Source organism: Triturus cristatus, chromosome 4_2, assembly GCF_964204655.1.
Source record: "Triturus cristatus chromosome 4_2, aTriCri1.1, whole genome shotgun sequence".
Lineage (NCBI taxonomy): Eukaryota > Metazoa > Chordata > Amphibia > Caudata > Salamandridae > Triturus > Triturus cristatus.
Window position 1 is genome coordinate 783,571,188 of NC_140586.1, and position 21,795 is coordinate 783,592,982.

Genomic DNA, 21,795 nt, shown 5'->3' on the forward strand with positions numbered 1-21,795 from the left:
TTCCACGATCATTAACACAAGAAAAAGGATGCGGCTTTGATTGAAATGTTTAAAAATCAGAACATTCGTGGCTACGGGCCAGGGCATGCAACACTTCACATATTTCTGTACAGAGACCCCGGTACTCTCACAGGACAAAACGTACTTACTGATTGGATGTTCTGTGGCTAAAACATCTGTCAACTCTTTTTTTCTGGCTCCTCTTGTCAAACTTTAGAAGTCAAACCCCCTGACTTCCTGTTTTTACTCTTCACTGAAACAGCTGCATTTTTAAACCAGTCTCCTCCTCAGGCCCCCACCCCCCGGCAGTCTCCTCACGCTGTCGCTTCAGAGCAACACACAGAAAGGTAAGAAACGGAACCGTTTGCATGAAACGCGATTAGCTGTTTGTTTTGGGCATGCCTCATTTACATGTGACGCAGGGGGCGCGAGAGCCGATTGATGCCCCCTTTTCATTTGTCACTTCAAGAGCACTAACGGGCAAAGATGGAACTATTTTCAGAATGCGTGCGCCTCGTCAGAAAGGCTTCAACGTCTGCAACGTTTTGCAAAACGTTATATAAATCCACTGACTTGAGGAGGATAGAAGATGTGGCATAAGGACCAAGTTCTAGTCTCAGCGTCGGCTCAAAATCCTGTGTTTCTGGGCAAATGACGTAATTTCTGCGTGCTTGCTGAAAATAAATGTGTACTGTAACTGGTGTCCATAAAAAGCTCTCCAAGTACTTTCGGGTCTAGTTTGAGCTATATAAAACTGAACAAAAAAAATGGTGCGAGTGTTAATGTGGTGGAGTTTTTGCGGGTTGGTGTGAACGGTCTAACTGCAACTATGAACTATGTAAACAAGCGTTGGTAATGCCAATATGTCTTACTTGCATGTTGAACCCTGACTAAATTTTTTTTTTTTAAAGTCTGCTGCAGTGAAAAACAAGATTGCTTTCTGTATTCAATACATCTGTTTGACAACGGGTTCAATGTATGATGATTCCGTCAACTTTTAAGAAGTACAATAGCCAGGGAAGTATATATTAGTGGTGCATCTGGTGCAGTGGTACCGAGGGCCGAAGGGGAAGTGGGCCCAGTATTCCCTATAATAACAGTTGCAATATATTTAGATGTCTGTCAGCTCAGAATTCCCTGTGCGAGTACCTATATCGGGGTCTTCCACTTGTTACTCTTCTATAGAGAAAGGGTTAGGGAAGAGTCATTCTCATAGAGAGAGACAGGTCCAATGCGGGCACTGAAATAAGATAAACGGAACAAAGCTAAAGCGGAACAACCAGCCAAGCGCTCAATTTCAGAAAATAGTCCCACATGTATTACAGCACAAGCAGTCCATAGGAGGTGGAATGAAACACCAAACAGCTACTAGCATGAATTGAGAAAGTCATACCAATGTGGGCAGGTCCATAGCCGGAATTATATTTTATGGGGATATCACAGGAGCTTTCGTTCCCAAATATTTATGGAAAATGCTTTTTAGTGTTTAATCTCCTCATCAAAAATTATTTACAGGTTTTGGAATGTTTTTTGTCTGACATAAGGATGGCCCATAGAAATTGTTTAACTCATATCGAGTGGTATTTTGTACCTTTAAACGAAGGAAACTGACCTTCATTTTTCACTGTGTAAACAGTTTTCATCCAGTAAGTGACAGGTTCGGCTTAGTCGCCTCATCCTGGGTGTTATCTGCATACATTTTACACTACAGACTACAGACCACGCTTTCATATAAAATGAGAAGAGAGAACCATTGACTGAAAGGATAAGCAGAAAGTACTGATGTAAGCAGGCTCAATTGAACCTGCAGAACCGACATGTTAAAGAAGATAATAACTGCCTGTCAGAAACTGGGTAACTGGTTGAGGGAGGTGAAACCCTACTCAAGCAGTAACCACATTCCTTGTCTGGGTGAACTCACAAGCAAACCCCAAATTAACCTGTGCTCAACCCTCTGTTAGCTTGTCACAGAGCAGTCAGGCTTAACTTAGAGGCAATGTGGAAATTATTTATGCAGCACTTCAAACAGTAATAAAGTGAAAACACAACACAAGAAAAATCCAACATCTATTTAGAAAAATAGAGTAATTTAAATAAATAAATCAAGAGCAAAACAACAAATATCCAATCAGTAGAACCGGAGATATGCAAAGTTTAAAGATTTCAGTGAAAATAGTGTTAAACACCACAAAGCGCCAACTGCGGTTATCTGGTCGTGCCGGACCAGAACAAAGTCACAAGTTCAGGCTGATCGCAATGTAGTGCAGACTGCCTACCGGGACCCACTCAGGCCTGCTGAATCCTTAATCCTGGTTTTGAAGATATGCTGTCCAGATTTACCAACATTTTGTATTGTGTTTGCATCACAAAAGTGACGCAAACCAGCACAAAAAATGTTTTTTTTTGTTATTTACTTTCCAGGTCAAGGCTTATTTTGAGCTGGAAATTGCCTAAAAGCGCCGCTTTGTGCACTTAGCATCAAGGGGCGTTACATGGGCATTCCCATACAACCACCCGTGCTTTTTGATGCAAACAGCTATCTACCAAAAATTTGAGACAGGGTTTTGCATTTGAATGCAGGCGTTAAAAGTAGAAAGGTTTTTATCCTCCTTTCTTTTCTGACTTTGCATGTGTGCCGCACTGTACAGCACACATACAAAGTAGGAGAAGTTTTATAAGTTGTCTAAGCATAATTTTGTACTGGAAGGGTAGTTTTCCAGTACAAAACCTATACTAGACTCATGCACACACCCTTGCACCATGCCACAAAAGTGTGTGCGTGGCACCTGGCAGCAAATTCTGCACCGGCGCTAGGCAGAGGGAAGGAGAGAGCCATATCTCTGTAGATATCGCACTCTCTCCTTCTCATGCATTTTAAGCTGCTGCCTTCCGTGAGAATTTAGTAAATCTGGACCGCAGAATCTTTTACTGAGGATGCGTCATGAAGCAGAGTCAATGCGAGATCCAGGTGAGGCCGTCATGCAGCGGCGGTTCTGGGGACCTACGAAGTGTGATGCGATGTCTTTGCGTGGAGGTACTTTGCACTGTGGCGGTTCCGATGGGCTGCGTTGGGTGAGGTGATATCCTTGCATGGAGATGCGTCATGCAGCTGTGGTTTCAATGGGCTGCGAAGGGTGATGCAATGGGAAAGTCCATGCAGCAAAGGTGTTGTGTTGGCTCTGAGGGCGATGCATCGTGCAACAGAGACGATGTGCCGGTTCTGCAGGCGATGCACTGTACTACCGAGGAGATGCATCGGTTCTGCTGAATACTCATGTGGGCTGGCAGATCACCTTCAAGCCTACTTCCACAGGTCCAGGACTAGGGTGGTGGCACATGGGAGGGCAGAGCTCACAGATTCAGAGTTCAGGTGAGGGGTTCAAGGTTGTTGGAAGCCTGTTATGTCCCGATGGCATCTGATCAGGAGGCCAGCCAACTAACCATTGGATGCACTCTGGAGTCCTGGATTTAGAGATCTAAGTCCAGCACTTCTTAACCAGGCAAGAAGGCATCAGAGCAGCAGGTCAGCACAACAGGGCAGCTGTCCTTCAGGGCAACAGTCCAGCAGAGTGGCTGTCCTTTCAACACAACAGCAGTCCTTCATCCTGGCCATGGGTAAAGAATTGTACTGAAGAGTTGAGTCCAAAGGTCCCACTTTGAAGTAGAGGAAACTTCTAGAGGTTTCCACCCCTTGATGTGTCAGGCACCCTCTTCCTCCCTGTCTTGCCCCCAGCATGTCTGGTGTCACAAAGGACCAGTATCAATCACTTTGTGAGAGTGCTCATGCGAAGCCTTTGTGATGTGCAAGTGTGGTAGGTGCCAGCTCCTCCCCCTCGTTCACTCAGCATGGCCCATCCTGCCAACACCTAACTTCCCTTTGTCTCACTGTCTGGGAGCAATACACAAGGACCGACTTCCAACTACACCTAGTCATGTAACCCAGGAATAGGCTGCAGGCACCAAATGATTAGGAAGAGAAAATGACAACTTTCTAAAAGTGGCATTTTCAGAACTGTGACAAAAAAATCAGACTTTACCATTAAAGAGGGCTTTTAATTATAATTCTTTAGACACCAAACTAAAGCTGTCTACCTGCTCCCAATCGGAAGTTACAGCTTATTAAATGCAATAGGGTAACTCCAATGTTATCCTATGGGAGAGCTACTGCCCCCTCGGTTGTTCAGGGCATACCCTAGGGGTTACTTATATGTATTAAAAGAAAGTTTGGGCCTGGCAAATGGTTTGTTTTGCCAGGTCGATATTGCAGTTTAGAAACTTCACACATTAGCAATCAGAAAAAGCCTGAACAGCACACCATTATGTTAATAAATCAGGCCAACATTAATATATGTTGATCAATGTACAAAAGAAAACATGTACTCATCAGTACACATAGGAGAGATCCGTTCAGTCAGTCAGTGGTCTTAGCATGCAACAAAAATCCAAACCCCCTCAACTTTTGTAGATTCTCGTCTTTATTGTTTTAAAAAGGAATCCCAGCACAGGATCTAGCCGACACGTTTTTCGACTTTTACTAAGACTTTTTCAAGGCTGAAAAGATGAGTATATACAATAAGTGCTAAATATACAAGACACAAACAACATAAAAGTTCCATTTAAAAAAATTTAAAACTTGATAATAATCACCACCAGTTGTTAATTAGAGTCATTACAAGACATTTTATACTTTCACATTATAACAGATATTTATAATAAACTAACAAACCACTAGACATATCCTATGGGAGAGATAGGCCTTGCAGTGGTGAAAACGAATGTAACTACCAGGATAAGTAAACCTTAAAAGTACATGTCCTACTTTTTAAATATACTGCCCCCTTGGCTGTTCAGGGCATACCTGAGGGGTGAATAATATGTATTAAAAAAGAAAGTTTGGGCCTGGCAAATGGTTTGTTTTGCCAGGTCGATATGGCAGTTTAGAAACTGCACTCAGGCTGCAATGGCAGGCCTGAGACATGTTTAAAGGGCTACTTACATGGGTGGCACAGTCAGTGTTACAGGCCTACTAGTAGCATTTAATGTACAGGCCCTGGGTACACGGGGTACCACTTTAATTGGGACTTATAAGCAAATTAAATATGCCTATTGGGTATAAGCCAATTCTACCATGTTTAAAGGAGAGAGGACATGCATCTTAGCACTGGTTAGCAGTGGTAAAATGCGCAGAGTCCTAAAAACCAAGAAAAACGGGTTCAGACGACAGGAGGGTGAAGTCAAAGTTTAGGGATGACCCTGCAGACAGAGCCAAGTCCAACACGGACCCTACAGAACCTGCGTACCCCACTATGCTTAAAAAGATGTAAACCACCCAATTGAACCTACACACCCCTAAATGCTAAATTAAGGATGCAAACTGGTCCAATTGAACTAGCAGACCCCATACATTAACCTCTTCTGTGCCCATGACGAGATAGTCTCGTCATGGAGCACGGTCGCGCTGTGCCCATGACGAGAACATCTCGTCATGAAACCCACCCGCGTGGGAAACGCCCGGCACAGGAGGGGGAAAAGGCGTGGCACCGAAGGGGTTAAAAAAGATGTGAATTGCCCCATTGACCTTGCAGACCCCTATATGCCAAAAAAGATGTAACCTGGTCCAATTGACCCTCCAAACGCCTCTATGTTAAATAAGCATTGGCGAAAGAGTCTCACTTTGGGCATTATGATTTTGTGTGTAGTTAAGTTTACCCATGCTAGCCAGATTTAAGTGCTAACAAACTGCTAATTCACATGGAAAATGATTCCTTTTTAGTGATGTTAAATCAGACTTTCATCTAAGGAGCAGCTCTGAGATATGGGTGTCAGAGAAATATGTTAGCTCTGCTGGAAGTGGAAGAATGGCTATGTAGCTCCATCTAGATTTAGTGTCAGCACTTAACACTGTAGACCGCTGGGTACAGATAGGTAGGTTAGACCATTAGTTTGGGCCAGGAAGCCCAAACGAGGAATCTCTCTAAACTCTTCAGCAACAAAATAACCACCATTTACAGCAAATTCAACCTCTCCAAACTCCTCCTGATCTTTTCCAAAGAACCAATGCTAACCACATAACCCGTCATCACTCCATAAGAAATTGTTGCCATCATGTAGTCCATCAACGAAGGGGCCGCAGCGTACCCCTGCACCAACCACGCCTACTCCAGAGAACTGCAACTCATCAGTGCCATGCTCATTCCCATTCTGAAAGTATGCACCTATTCCGTGACCTTCCCAGGTGCATGGAAACACGCAACTGTCCTCTCACTGCTGAAGAAACCCTCGGTGGATGTTTCAATGCTTCCCAACTACAGACCTATTTCCCTGCTACTATCCCTGGCCAAGGGCTTAGAGAAAATCATCAACAAACACCTCACCCAATAACTCCAGGACCACTGACTCCTCAACACCACTCAGTCTGGTTTCAGACCCATGCACTTTTGTCCACGTAGTGACCCTTCCTTCTAGTCAGGGTCAGGGAGTTAAACACTTTCGATAGCCCCTGCTCATCCCATTGGTAGCTTGGCACGAGCAGACAGGTTTAACCCAAAGGCAATGTGTGAAGTATTTGTACCCAAATACACAGTAACACAGTCAAAACACCACAAATGGATACCACAACAGTTGAGAAAAATAAGGTATCTTTATCTAAACCAAATGAGACCAAAATGACAGAAACCCAACATACATGTATCAAGATATCACTTTTAGAATGGTTACTTAAAAAGTAGAATTGCAGACACAAATAGCTCTAACCGGGGCTTTTACGATGTCGTGACAGGCACAAATCCAAAGGACGGCGCTGACCGTGAGGTGGTCTGGCCGGGCATGGATTCACACTGACCCCCAAACAACAGTACATTGGAAACTAAGTCAACAGTCGAAGCAAGGCGTCGTGGAGGTGAGGTGTAGGTACCAAGGCAAACCCAGTTACTTTCTGCCACGGGGAGACGAGGCATCAAGTCTGAGAGGAGGCGAGGTGTTGAGTCCAGGACAGGGGAAATTAGGTGACGTCAGCGATGAGGTATCAGTTCCGGTGAGGCGATGTAACATTGAAGATTTCGTGAAGTCACCCTCGTTGGTTACCAGCTCCGCAATAATAGGATGCTGGCACTGGCGTGACAGCATCAGTACGAGCGCTGGCATCGGGAAGGCCGATAACTGCAGACGCCGGCAGGCGTCGATAGGTGTTGGAGCTGTGGTGGAGGCGGGGCGGTGCGTTGTGCACGGTTACGAGCATGTCGCGACGTCACTGGCGGCATCGCTGATGACGTCAGGGGTGTTCTTCTTGCTATGCACCACCAACCACACTATTCCCAGGGCCCAGGATCTGAAATTGGTGCCCTCTTGAAACCATGAGTCCACAGAGGAGTCCAGGTGCTGGTCAGTGGGTGCAGGTGAAGTCTCTGTGGCCCTGAGACTTCAAAACAAGAGGCAAGCACACACAAGCCCTTGGAGATTATTCTTCAAGCAGGTTCACAGCAAAGTTCCAGTTTTTTCCCTCTCTTTGTCAGAAGCAACTACTGCAGGCCAACGCAGCAAAGCAACACAGCAAAGGGACAGTACTCCTCCTTACAGTCTCTAGCGCTTTTCCTTGGCGGAGGTTCCTCTTGAGTCCAGAAGTGATCTAATTCTCTGGGGTTTAAGGTCCAATACTTAAACCCCAGTTTCTCTTTGTTCTCTTTGTGGCAAGGGCCTCTCAGCCCAGTCCAAACCAGTTCTGCCCTCTGAGGCCCAGCTTCACTACAGGAGGTTGAGACAGCATTGTGCATAGGAGACATAGCCTATTCAGGTGCTAGTGAAACTCCTCCCACTCCCCTAAATGCAGCTCATGTCTATTCAGCTCAACTATGAGTCACTGAGGAAAGGCAGAACACACCCCAACCCCCTTTGGGACTGTTCGAAGAATCCACATCCGCAGCCCTTGTCACTCCAAAACCACAAACAGGCAGAGACACATAGAATGGTTAAACAACAAACTGCCCACTTTCTAAAAGTTGCCTTTTCAAACACACAATTTAAAAACCATCTTTACTAAAATATGTGTTAGCAAATTCTGACAGAGCCTAAACTCTATTTCTCCATCTTGTCCCTATGGAGAGTTACATTTGTAAGATGTTACAGTGCAGCTCCCATGTTAGCCTATTGGACAGACAGCCTGTCAATAGTGAAAAACAAAAAAGGCAGTATTATACTATCAGGACATGTGAAACACACCAGTACATGTTTTAACTTCCACATACACTGCACCCTGCCCATGGGGGTACCTTGGTCCTACCTAAGGGGTGCCTTACATGTAAGAAAAGAGAAGGTGGGGGCATGGCAAGTGGGTGCACTTGCCAGGTCAACATGGCAGTTACAAACTGCGTGCGCAGGTGCTACAGTGGTAGGTATGAGACAGATCTACAGGGCTACTCATGTGGGTGGAACAATCAGTGCTGCATGCCCACCAGAACATTTGATTTACAGCCCTGGCACACTCAATGCACTTTACTAGGGACTTACCAGTAAACCAAATATGGCAAATATGGATAACCAATCATAAGTACAGTTTATACAGGGAGCACTATACTTTGACATGGATCATGAGTGGCAAAGTGCCCAAAGCATCTAAGCCAGCAAAAACAAAATCCATTATTCTGTGAAAAATGCAGAAGGTAGAGGCAAAATGTCAGGGGAATCCACACCAAGGATACCAAGTCTAACAGGCCCTCATCCTCCTGGACCTCTCCACAACATTTGACGCAGTCTCCCACCCCATCCAACGCCTTCAAACATCAGAATCCAAGGATACACACTCCAATGGATCAGCTCTTTCCTGCCTGGAAAGACGCAGTCAGTCAGACTGGCACCTTATACCTTAGATGCCCATGACCTTATCGGTGGAATTCCGCAAGGATCCTTCCTGAGCCCGACCCTCTTGAATGCATGCATGATCCTTGTAGCCGTAAAAAAGGGGTGGTGATGGACGGAGCATCAGAACCAATCAAACACTCACACCCAGTCAACAGATCTGGGTTTGATCCATCACCGTTCTTTAGCCCACTCTGCCACCCCAGTTCAGACATGGCCATATGCAAATCAGTCTGACCCTGTGCCTCATGGGAACAGTCCAGCCTGAACTGCCAAACCATGCCTTCCCTGGACCGGAAACAAGCTTCCTAGGACCGGTTTCTGTCATTTCAGCCGTCTTCAGCCAGGCTTGCTTGAATCCAGTGGCAAAGTGAGCAAGGGACTCACGTCTGAGCATACCCTGCCAACTTATGGCGAACAAAGCAGTACAAAAGGGGTGGTGATGGACGGAGCATCAGAACCAATCAAACACTCACACCCAGTCAACAGATCTGGGTTTGATCCATCACCGTTCTTTAGCCCACTCTGCCACCCCAGTTCAGACATGGCCATATGCAAATCAGTCTGACCCTGTGCCTCATGGGAACAGTCCAGCCCAAACTGCCAAGCCATGCCTTCCCTGGACCGGAAACAAGCTTCCTAGGACCGGTTTCTGGCATTTCAGACGTCTTCAGCCAGGCTTGCTTGAATCCAGTGGCAAAGTGAAACCGGTCCTAGGAAGCTTGTTTCCGGTCCAGGGAAGGCATGGCTTGGCAGTTCGGGCTGGACTGTTCCCATGAGGCACAGGGTCAGACTGATTTGCATATGGCCATGTCTGAACTGGGGTGGCAGAGTGGGCTAAAGAACGGTGATGGATCAAACCCAGATCTGTTGACTGGGTGTGAGTGTTTGATTGGTTCTGATGCTCCGTCCATCACCACCCCCTTTTGTACCGCTTTGTTCGCCATAAGTTGGCAGGGTATGCTCAGACGTGAGTCCCTTGCTCACTTTGCCACTGGATTCAAGCAAGCCTGGCTGAAGACGGCTGAAATGCCCGAAACCGGTCCTAGGAAGCTTGTTTCCGGTCCAGGGAAGGCATGGCTTGGCAGTTCGGGCTGGACTGTTCCCATGAGGCACAGGGTCAGACTGATTTGCATATGGCTATGTCTGAATTGGGGTGGCAGAGTGGGCTAAAGAACGGTGATGGATCAAACCCAGATCTGTTGACTGGGTGTGAGTGTTTGATTGGTTCTCATGCTCCGTCCATCGCCACCCCCTTTTGTACCGCTTTGTTCGCCATAAGTTGGCAGGGTATGCTCAGACGTGAGTCCCTTGCTCTCTTTGCCACTGGATTCAAGCAAGCCTGGCTGAAGACGGCTGAAATGCCCGAAACCGGTCCTAGGAAGCTTGTTTCCGGTCCAGGGAAGGCATGGCTTGGCAGTTCGGGCTGGACTGTTCCCATGAGGCACAGGGTCAGACTGATATGCATATGGCCATGTCTGAACTGGGGTGGCAGAGTGGGCTAAAGAACGGTGATGGATCAAACCCAAAACTGTTGACTGGGTGTGAGTGTTTGATTGGTTCTGATGCTCCGTCCATCGCCACCCCCTTTTGTACCGCTTTGATCCCTGTAGCCAGCATCATTTGCTCTCACGGCATGAACGTCCTCTTCTATTCTGTTGACACACAATTAATTCTCTCCCTCTTGGACAAGACGCCCAGTAACCGGATCAAGTTCAATGCCTGCATGACTGAAATCGACCACTGGATGAAGACTATCCTTTTAAAGCTGAACTCTGACAAGAGCAAAATTGTGATCTTCGGTAAGAAAACATCACCCTGGGACTCTAATTGGTGGTCAACAGACCTAGGACCAACACCCACCCCTACCAACCATGCCAAAAACCTCAGGATCATTATTGATAGTAAACTCGAACATAACCACCCAATGCCATTACTGCCTCATGCATCCATATGTTTAACCCCTTCCATGCTCATGACGGAACGGTTCCGTCATGAGCATCGGTTGAGCTGTGCTCATGACGGAACCGTTCCGTCATGGCCCCGCCCGCGCTCGAACCCTTCAGCACCGTGGGGGAATCCGCGCAGCGCTGAAGGGGTTAAGATGCAGAGGAAGATTTATGAAGAGCTACCAATCAGCTCCAAAGAAATTGTCACGCACAGCCCGGTCACAAGCAAGTTGGATTAAGAGAACACACACTATGCCAGGATCAACAAAAAACTCATCAGAAAGCTGCCGACCATTGAGAACACGGCTGCCAGAATCACTCTCAACCTCCCATCTCGCCCTCACATCACACCACACCTGAAAGGATCTCCACTGGCTCCCCATTCACAAATGAGCACATTTTAAACTCCTCACCCGCACATTCAAGGCACTATATAACACTGGCTTAGCATACATCAACAATCGCATCTGCTTTCATAAACCTTGAGGACACCTCCACTCGTCCGGCCTCCTACTTGCACAGATTCCATGCATATGGAAAACCAGATCTAGCGGTCAAGACTTCTCCTACATCGCTCCTAGAGTTCATCGCTCCTAGAGTTTGGAATGGCCTCCTGCTACACATGCGAGCCTCCTCACTTTTTGAAGTTGAAGACCAGGATTTTTTGTGTAGTTACACTAGGCTCATTGAGTGGCTACACTCACATCTGCACAGCACCAGGATACCCATCCGGGCGTTACTGCGCTCTACAAATCTGAATAACGTACATAACATAACACAACATAACATGACATAACGTAACATAACAGTTAATTAACACATTTTTAGCATCTAGTGGTCTTCAGTTTGAATTTGGCCATTTTACAACTTTTTAGGTTTTGCCTAGACAGCACACATACTGTCTCTTCAAGACGTAGGTGCATAGTATCAACTGGGAGCGATAAATATCGCTAAGCACACTTAGCGCGAATATAGCTATCACCTGCTATCGCTGGAATTGATCGCTGAGATAGCGCGTTATTATCAACGGTATCTCCAATGCGATAAAAATTCCAGCGAAAGCGGCGAAATGCTGGATTATCGCTGGTAATCCAGCGTTAATATTTCTGGGATAGGGAATAGCTTGGTAATAAGCCATGGTGGATTTAGCCGGATGATCCAGCTCCCATAGGGTAATGCTGCTAAGTCAGGTATTTTTCTGAGGTTAGATTCATGCGTAAATGGGGATTTAGCACGAATTCTATTCTCGCTAGGCGGGTATGGGGCATCGTTGGTAATAGCGCGAAGATGCGTTATCAATGTTTTCTCATGCTGTGAATGTGAGGTACGCCTACCTTGCATTTCATTAACGATGAGATGCAAGGCGTTGGTGAAACGGGTGCTACAACAAGGGAACACACGCTGAAGCCTGTTAGCGTGCCCTTGTTGATGTTGCGATAATTCTCTTGATAATATGCCCCCTTGTTTTTATAAGTGGGCTTAGATCCCCCCATTGCTTCCTACTAGTTGGCTTTATTGTCACTATAATTTGCTTGCTTTTTAGTGGTCAAAGTCTGCCTTAAGCTTCCTTCCCATTCGTGTGTTTGTCACTCCCTCCTGTTGCATAGATGCATTACTTGTGTCCTTCGACTGCGCATTTTTGTAGATGCTACTTTTTTGTGTTTAAGCACTTCTCTACATCTTTTTTAATTGGCTCCCTTGTGTCCTCCCTCTAACTCCCAGTGTTCCTCCCTCATTGCTTGCACTCGCCCAGCCTCCCTCTCATTGTCGTTGCTTGCTCCACACCTCCATTCTTATTCTGCAGTTGTGACTGGCACTTACGGGGAAGGGGTGCAGGTGAAGGCGCATGCGCTTGGGCAAATAAAATAAAAAATTAAACACACTTACTAAGCGTGTCCTATGCTCTGTATCTCGGACCTCTTCTTTCTCGTCTGCAGTGCGGGCACCAGCAAAGTCCCTTCACCAATCCAGGCACTGCTCACATGCTGGTAAAGTACGCATGTCTGGCTGGCCATCACAAGACTGCCAGCCAAAGAGACATGCACATTTTAAACAGTGCACAGGGAGCACTCTGCCCACCACTCCTCCCTGCCTCCACTCAGCAGGCCCTGTACCGAAATGACACTCTGTACAAGACGGGATGATGAACAATAAAATGACTTTGGGGGCATTTAAGTGGGGAGATGCTCATCCGCTCCAACGGAGGAGCCATCCCTGTAATTCTGCTTCACTCAGTTGGTCTTTGAGTAGAAATTAACAAGGCATAGTTATTTGCTGACATTTTTATTACAATATTTAAATTCTGTGTGTAAAAAAAATCCAGCTAATGGGGCCTGACAAGAATGACAGACAGTATAAGTTATTTATTGCTACTCTCTTTACAGTATCCTGTTTTTCCTTCCATTGTTTATTAGTGATCCTTGCAATTTTGAATTAGTAAGTTTGGTGCGATTCAGGGGTTGTTGCTTTTAGTTCCTTTTTAGTTTTTCCTTAATAGGGCAATTTATTTAAACCAATCTGCATTTATTATAACATTCATCTACCAAGACATATAGATATTTGGTGATGCTTATCGTTAGTTGTGATGAAATGTAGGTAAATTGCAGCTCACGAGGCGCTAAAGATTTTCAAATTCTTGTCCACATATACTTTGGATACACATATTGCATAAAATTATTTGGGTAAACATAGAGACTTTTAGTATTGACCGATCTGTCTCAGAGAATGGAGGCAAAACTGGATTACAAGAGAAAAGAAGCAAACTTAAAAACAAATCCAGTAGGTGGCCTACTTTGTGAGTAGGACCTTCACCATGTTGCACAAAACGTCATGTATCAAGTGCACTGTGGACGTCCATTCTCATGTTAAAGTTCCTTAATATTAAGACTTTTCTTCCATGACCGAGGAACCTAGGTTTCTATGGGCCATGTCCCCTCCAATACCAGGTATTAATTTATCATGTGATCAGAGATGTCAATTCACCGAAATGCCATGGGTAGCGGAAGTGACATCACATGCCTTTGACCTCCACTTTCACTCACACACCTACTTACACATACACACAAATTCACACATATACGCTCTCTCACACATAAAAACACTCTCACCAGCAAGCACGCACACAACATACATTTAAAAGCATTTTTTACTTACCTCAGTTGCAACAGAATAGCATATTCCAGCTTATTGTACTCAATTTTTACTACACTATTAGGGAATAATATATTTTATTTACTCACTAAAGTATAATAAAAAATTGACAGAGAATAAGAGAGCAGAGCCCCAGCTGCCCCTTTGTTCCTCACACGGAATGTGCCACCTCTGAGACCAGGGGTCGCAAAGGGAGTGCTAGGGGTAGCAAAGAGCAAGCCAGGGGTTGCAGCTGCAACCCCCGGCGACCCCTAAATGACGTCCATGGAGGCAATCCCAGGCCCAGCAAACAAGTCAAATCATGAGCGGCTATCAGATTGAAAGACATAAGGCAATTTTATAACCCTGTTCTACCAGGGTACTGGTGGATTCCTTGGTAGTCTGCAGTCTCTGGTGCAGCAGTCACATTAATGATGAAAGAAGCCCTGATGGAGCAGTGCTTCCTATCACACCTACAGTCTGACTAACCTCAGCACTACACGCCAAGTGGGCTGCACAGTCTTAGTGCAGTTGCAAATATGTATATGAATTGTAATCTCATTTGCTGAAGCATGTAACTGCTACAGCCTATATTCATGGTAGGAACGTCAGCAGATTGTGGCTTCAGCAGATTCACAAAATACTGGCAGGGGAAGGAAGACACTGTGAGCCAGATTTACCACTTACTCTCGCAGTGCAGTGCAGTATCTGCAAATGCTGCATGAAAAGGATAGAGGAGGACAGCGCCATATTGACACAAATACGGCACTCTCCTCCCCTTTTCCTAGTGCCCGCGCTGAAATCAGCTGCCGTGTGCCATGGAGACACCTTTGCATCATGGTGCCAGCGTGAGTCTAGCATAGGTTTTGTACTGGAAGGGTACCCTTCCTTTAAAAAATACTCTGCTTAGACTAACTTTAACCCTTTTCCCCTCTTTGTATGTATGCTTTAAAGTGCATTACACGTACAAGTCAGAAAGGGAAGGAGAAATGAAAGCATTTCACCTTCATTGAGCCTACTTCAAAAGGGCACAGTTTTCTGATGCTAAACCCTGTCTACTCCATTTAGGAAATAGGGTTTAGCGTCAGAAACCTTGGGTGGTTTCATGAGAATGCCCATGCTCCACCCATGGTACGCCCCCTTAGCGCTAAGTAATGTAAAGCAGCGTGTAGCATTGCTTTGCGTTACTTTCCCGTTATTTCTAGTGCTAAACAAGTTTAGCACTGGAAAGTAAATTGGAAAAAAGATTTCACACCGATTTGCATCACTTTTGTGATGCAGACACAGTGTAAAATCTTAGTAAATCTCCCCTTTTGTGTGGCACTGGGCACTGCTGACATTTTGGAAAAACTTGTACTGGTCCATGGAAGTGAACTCCTTCATGCAGATGTAGCATTAGTCGTTGAGAGAGGCGACAGCCAGATAGGTGATTTCTGGCATCCGAGTAATTAACATCTGACATTACCTGTAAGCATTTGCAATAAAGCTTAAATGTAAAAGCAGTGAGTAACGGTTTTGAGATTACAAAACTCATTAATATGAAAGTGATAAATGGTTCTGAGATAGACACATGTGACCACATCCACATAAAGTGAACAATTTGCAAATATAAATAACTTGTCGTAAGACAGACTTCGTCATGATTTTCTCTGGTCCATGACCTATGTGAGGTGGACCCACATAAGTGTGGACACCTATGACGGCCCCATATGTGTTTATGGCATGGAAATATAGGATGGTATGATGTTCAACGTGGTTTTGTGTAGTTTCTCAGGCGTAAACACGATAAACACTGGTTTTTACTCATACATGGGCGAAAAAATGTAAATCACGAGATATCTAAATCCAAAGCATTTGTACAGCATCTAAACCCAGGTTACTAAGACCCCTTTTTCTTTTCAGCACGTCTAAATCCTACATTGTCTGCAGTTGTATAGTGTTGTATATTTACTTGTATGTATGACACTCCTCCCTGAAAAACTGCAAACGTGACTAACGGGAACTGTGTATGAAATGTTCTCTTAAGACAACCATATTATGCAGTGGCGGCCCCTCCACTGTGGTGTCCTGCCAGCCTAAAATAACTTGAAAAAGAAAATGATAATAAAACGGGTTTATTATCGCTTCATTTTTAAGGTTCTAAGGGCAGGGCGAGTATTAAATAAAATAAATACCAGCATTTGTAAAGCGCACAGCTACCTCCGGAGAGGCAAGCTATTGCCCAGAGTCACATGGTGCTGGGCTAACCTGCCGCCGGAGCCAGGTATCGAACCGTGAGCCCTTCGGTCCGGAGGCAAGCACCCTGGCCTCTGCGCCACACCACAGTCTTGAAGGTGGGGACATTGTGAGGTCAGTGACGGGAGGGAGTTGTGGGCACTGCTTAGTACGGCCAAACTGACATGCACACTGAGTTGTCGCCAACCCAGCTGCTTTGCCAGATTGGAGACAGCAAAGCACAGGCTCCTAGTCTCTCTGGGAACATAAATTTACTGCGCTCAGGCAAATCCGGACCCTGCTTTCAAGCATGAGAGCAGTGTCAGGATTGGCCGCAGGGGAGTCTGGGAGCCTGTGCTGCAGTGAGGATACAGAGCAGAAGAGTGCCGGGCAGCAGGTTGTAATGATGTAATATGTTAGAATTAGAATATTGGGGGGCGTGGGTATGGGCCGTACCACCATTGTAGTGGTGACGTAGGGGTATGCGTGGTACGGACCGTACCCACGCTCTGGGGGGTGTGGGTACGGGCCGTACCACCATTGTAGTGGTGACGTAGGGGTACGCGTGGTACGGGCCGTACCCACGCCCCCCCCAGAGCATGGGTACGGTCCGTACCACCATTGTAGTGGTGACGTAGGGGTACGCGTGGTACGGACCATACCCACGCCCCCCAGAGCGTGAGTACGGTCCGTACCACCATTGTAGTGGTGATGTAGGGGCACCGTGGTACCGACCGTAAACACCCTATGAATGCAGGGGTATGGTCCGTCTCACCCGTACCCCTACGGCACCAGTACATTATGGATACAAGGCGTACACACGCCACAAATGTCGGACTACGGCCTGGTGCAGCATATTAGCAGTAAATTTGGGGGGGTGTATGCCCAGGACAGCAGTGTACTGCACCAAGGGGGTGGGTGGGTGGCTGCAGAGGACTCCCAGCAGTGGACAGAGACGTACGAGGGGTGGGTGCAGAGGATTCCCAGCAGTGTCCAGACATATGAGGGGTGGGTGCAGAGGACTCCCAGCAGTGTCCAGACATATGAGGAGTGGGTGCATATCACTACCAGCAGTGGACAGAGACGTATGAGGGGTTGGTGCAGAGTATTCCCAGCAGTGGACAGACATATGAGGGGTGGGTGCAGAGTATTCCCAGCACTGGACAGACATATGAGGGGTGGGTGCAGAGGACTCCCAGCAGTGGACAGAGACGTATGAGGGGTGGGTGCAGAGGATTCCCAGCAGTGTCCAGACATATGAGGGGTGGGTGCAGAGGACTCCCAGCAGTGTCCAGGCATGTGAGGGGTGGGTGCAGAGGACACCCAGGAGTGAACAGAGACGTATGAGGGGTGGGTGCAAAGGACTCCCAGCAGTGGACAGACATATGAGGAGTGGGTGCAGAGGACTCCCAGCAGTGGACAGAGACGTATGAGGGGTGGGTGCAGAGGACTCCCAGCAGTGGACAGACATATGAGGAGTGGGTGCAGAGGACTCCCAGCAGTGGACAGAGACATATGAGGGGTGGGTGCAGAGGACTCCCAGCAGTGGACAGACATATGAGGAGTGGGTGCAGAGGACTCCCAGCAGTGGACAGAGACGTATGAGGGGTGGGTGCAGAGGATTCCCAGCAGTGTCCAGACATATGAGGGGTGGGTGCAGAGGACTCCCAGTAGTGTCCAGGCATATGAGGGGTGGATGCAGAGGACTCCCAGCAGTGGACAGAGATGTATGAGGGGTGGGTGCAGAGTACTCCCAGCAGTGGACAGACATATGAGGAGTGGGTGCAGAGGACTCCCAGCAGTGGACAGAGATTTATGAGGGGTGGGTGCAGAAGATTCCCAGCAGTGTCCAGACATATGAGGGGTGGGTGCAGAGGACTCCCAGCAGTGTCCAGACATATGAGGAGTGGGTGCATATCACTACCAGCAGTGGACAGAGATGTATGAGGGGTTTGTGCAGAGTAGTCCCAGCAGTGGACAGACATATGAAGGGTGGGTGCAGAGTATTCCCAGCAGTGGACAGACATATGAGGGGTTGGTGCAGAGGACTCCCAGCAGTGGACAGAGACGTATGAGGGGTTGGTGCAGAGGATTCCCAGCAGTGTCCAGACATATGAGGGGTGGGTGCAGAGGACTCCCAGCAGTGTCCAGGCATATGAGGGGTGGGTGCAGAGGACTCCCAGCAGTGGACATACATATGAGGAGTGGGTGCATAGCGCTACCAGCAGTGGACAGAGACATGGGGGTGTGTACATCATCCTCAGATGACCACAACTCCATGGGTGTATGAACGCATCCCCAATGTGCGACTATGTTGAGAGTGACATAACAACACCTCACTGAGAGCAGTGTCCCACTCCCATGAGGATGTATGTCTTTCCCCCACTGCATGACACACCACATGTGGGTGTGAGGACAAATGACACATGCATACCCACCCCTGGCGGATGCAGCACAATACACACACTGAGATCATGTCACAAGACTGTATAGTTATGTTAAAGCCTACTAAACTAAGAGAGCCAAAGGGAACACACACTGTCACGCACATTCCAGGACTGATAGGAATGTACAGTGCTGGGACAGCCACCAAGTTGTTGTCTCCCATGGAAGGAATAGGGTGGTCTTCCCACAGATACAATGCCCACAATTGTGAGTCAGGTGAACAAATACCCTGCAGAACAAGTACCATATGTGTGCCAGGCTGGGAGTACACACACGCATAGTGCGGAAAAGGGACAATTTCTACATGAAGGCATGGCAACATACTCTATACACAAGTACAGTGACTACCAAGGATGGCACAGACGATGCAGCCGGAGACATTGATGAGCAGGCATGGCCATAGTTGAAGGGATCCGTCACCCACAAAGGAAATGTAGACACCGGTCAGCACAACAATTGTGCAAATCCCTGCAGGGAAGATGTCAGGTGCCACAGAGGAAGGAACACTCCTTGGGACAATGTCTCCAAACACAAAGAGCATACACAACCAAACATTCTTTTCAGAGACCTTGTGATGGCACGCAGATACCAGAGTCCACCCCATGAGCAGCAGACTACAACATTTCCCAGGCACCTAACACATGATCACCACCCCAACTCATGGAGCATCAGCACCAACATGAATACCTGAAAACCAATCGTGGTCAAAGGAAAAACAAAATGCTTTATTCAGAATTAAATTAAAAGGTATAAAAGGACAATATTTACAAAGGCCATAGGCCAGTCCAGATGCGAAGTCCTGGGGGGGACACATGTCCACGCGTATCCCTGAGCTTGCCTGCACATACTAAACCTCTGGTTCAGCGACTGGGGGGGGGGGGGCATCATGTGGGGAAGGAGCAGGCACCGCAGGGACAGGAGGGGGAAGGGTAGGTGTTGTGGGTGCAGGGACGGACGACTCCACCAGAGGGGGTGGGGCAGCGCCAAAGGTGGAGGTTAGCATGGCGCTGCACACGTCCGCAAGCTCGTCCAGCGTCTCCCCGGCACCCGAAGGAACCACAGGCCCCAAGGAGGGGGGGGGGTCGGAGGGATGGGTTGCAGCGCTACTGGGGGAGGTGGTGGACAGGGGGGAACTCAACTTCCCTACCCGTGGAGTGCCTTGCCCGTTTGCGTGATGGTGAACCAGTGGGGCTGAGGCCCAGCACAGCCAAGTATGTCTCCTTCTCAGACTGTGGGACATGGGAGCCGAGGGGAGTGACATTGGAGGGACTGGGGAGTGAGGCATGCGGACTTGGACTGTGGCTGCGTGTCTGGCTGTGTGCCCTAGACCCAGTGGGTGTGCCTTCTTCCCCCTGAGTGTGGGTGACAGGAGGTGTGCGCTTGCCCTTCCCTGTTGGTGTGCTGCCTGTGTCAGGTGGGGTGCGTGGCTGGGAATGTCTGTGTGTGCTTGGGACAGGCATGGGAGTGGGAAGTGTGGATGGTGCAGGGGTAGGGGGGGACGAAGCGCTGCAGGAGATTCACTGCAGCCGTCAGTGACGAGTCCATGGACCTCAGCAACATCCGTTGGTCAGACATCGCTGATGACATGCCCTCCATGTACGACACCATCTGTGTCAGCAGTCTGGTGTGGCCATGGAGGACAGTCAGGATCAATGTCTGCCCAACCTGCAACTGCCGCTGAATGTCCACAGACTCGGCAGTGAGGGCAGCAGGGGAGACAGGGGCAGGGGGTGCGGAGCCTGGCACGAAGGAGACACGTTGTTGCCCTACACGGACAGAAGGGACCCGAGCAACTGGGAGGGCGGTGATGGGAATGGAGGGGGCGGTGACAGTTGTAGTGCTGCTGCCAGCTGTTGGAGCAGCCTCCGCCCCCTCAGGGAGCTCAGCCTCAGACCCGTCAGTGTCGTAGTCGGTGTTGGTACTAGACAGGTCCTCCGCCTAACTCCCCTCGCCCTCCGTGCCACTTGATTCCGCCGACTCCCCAGCAGTGGCGGCACGGGTGCTCGATCCCTCCTCCTGGTCCGTGCAGGTGTCTCCCTCGGTGTCCCCTGATGATGCTGTGTGCAAGGTGAAGAGACATGAAATAATCAGTCACCTGTGTACATCTGACACATGAGTCCAAACAAAATAGGTCACAGTGCATATCAGGAAATGCATCATGAGTAACATCTAGAATACTCCGCACATATGTAAGCCATGCACTCCCCAGTTGGTTCACCCACCATGCCGCCTGAAAAAATGAACATCAGGACACAACAGCAAATAACTCAATATCCAATTATACTGAGAAGCTAGTGTCTGTGAACAGTGAGGCACAGCCAGACTATGAAGGCATGCCACCTCTTGTTCACTGTGAGAGAAACAGTATTGGTGCACCCAAGGCCAAATAACAGATGCCAATGCTGAAGGTGTCCCCACACTCAGAGACATGTGAGTACTTTGTAAACCCTAAAGAAATACATTGTGATCCCTTGGGAATCACAACACTTTACACAATCGACGTGTTTGGAATGTGTGAATGTGCCACTTTTGGAACAGAACACACATGTGCCTCGATAACAGAAGTCACACAAGGAGGTGCACAAAAAACTACTTTTACACAGTCATTGTATGAGCTGCCAGCCTAATGCAAATAAGCCACTGTTAAGAAGAAATGTGGTATCAGGAAGTGCATATACATGGCACCACGGTGGTCTGGATGACTTGACACTCGTAAGTTGGTATCAGCAACAACCGAGGACTAACCCAAATGCAACCACACTGTGGGAACATGTATATGTATAATCTCTAATCAATTTTATTACAGAACTGTGCCTTTGTTTTAAATGTGCCAGCGTGTCCCCTAAATGTGTAAAGGTGGTTTCTTGTGCACTTCCTTGGGAGACATCTGTCATGCAGGCACATTATTGTCCTTCACAACAAAAAATCAGAGTCAAGCATATAAACTATTGGGATATGTTGACAAGTGTAGTCAGTGCCAAGGTACAAGACATCTTGACTAACAACTTGAATCATGCCACCTGTCACATGGCCATCCGTACCATGATAACACAGTTGGCAACACATCTGACCCACTACCTGTCATGTGGAGTGGCACACATGTCCAGACACAGGACAATGCATTAGCTAATGGCCCTGCAATTGTGTCGGAATAAGGAGCACCTGCACTGAGGAGACACCCTCATGGGAACCAAGAATATCCACACAG

The 21,795-nt window shown here is 47.6% G+C and overlaps 1 protein-coding gene across 1 annotated transcript in view; it reads left to right on the top strand.

The window, feature by feature from the left end:
- The first annotated feature begins 234 nt into the window (after nt 1–234).
- Nucleotides 235–21,795, top strand: part of LOC146835045 (voltage-gated potassium channel KCNC3-like) — an 89,626-nt gene continuing 68,065 nt past the window's right edge. Inside the window, exon 1 of the mRNA XM_085602707.1 lies at nt 235–347. The gene's annotated coding sequence lies outside the window, so the exon portion shown is untranslated. The remainder of the gene's footprint in view (nt 348–21,795) is intronic.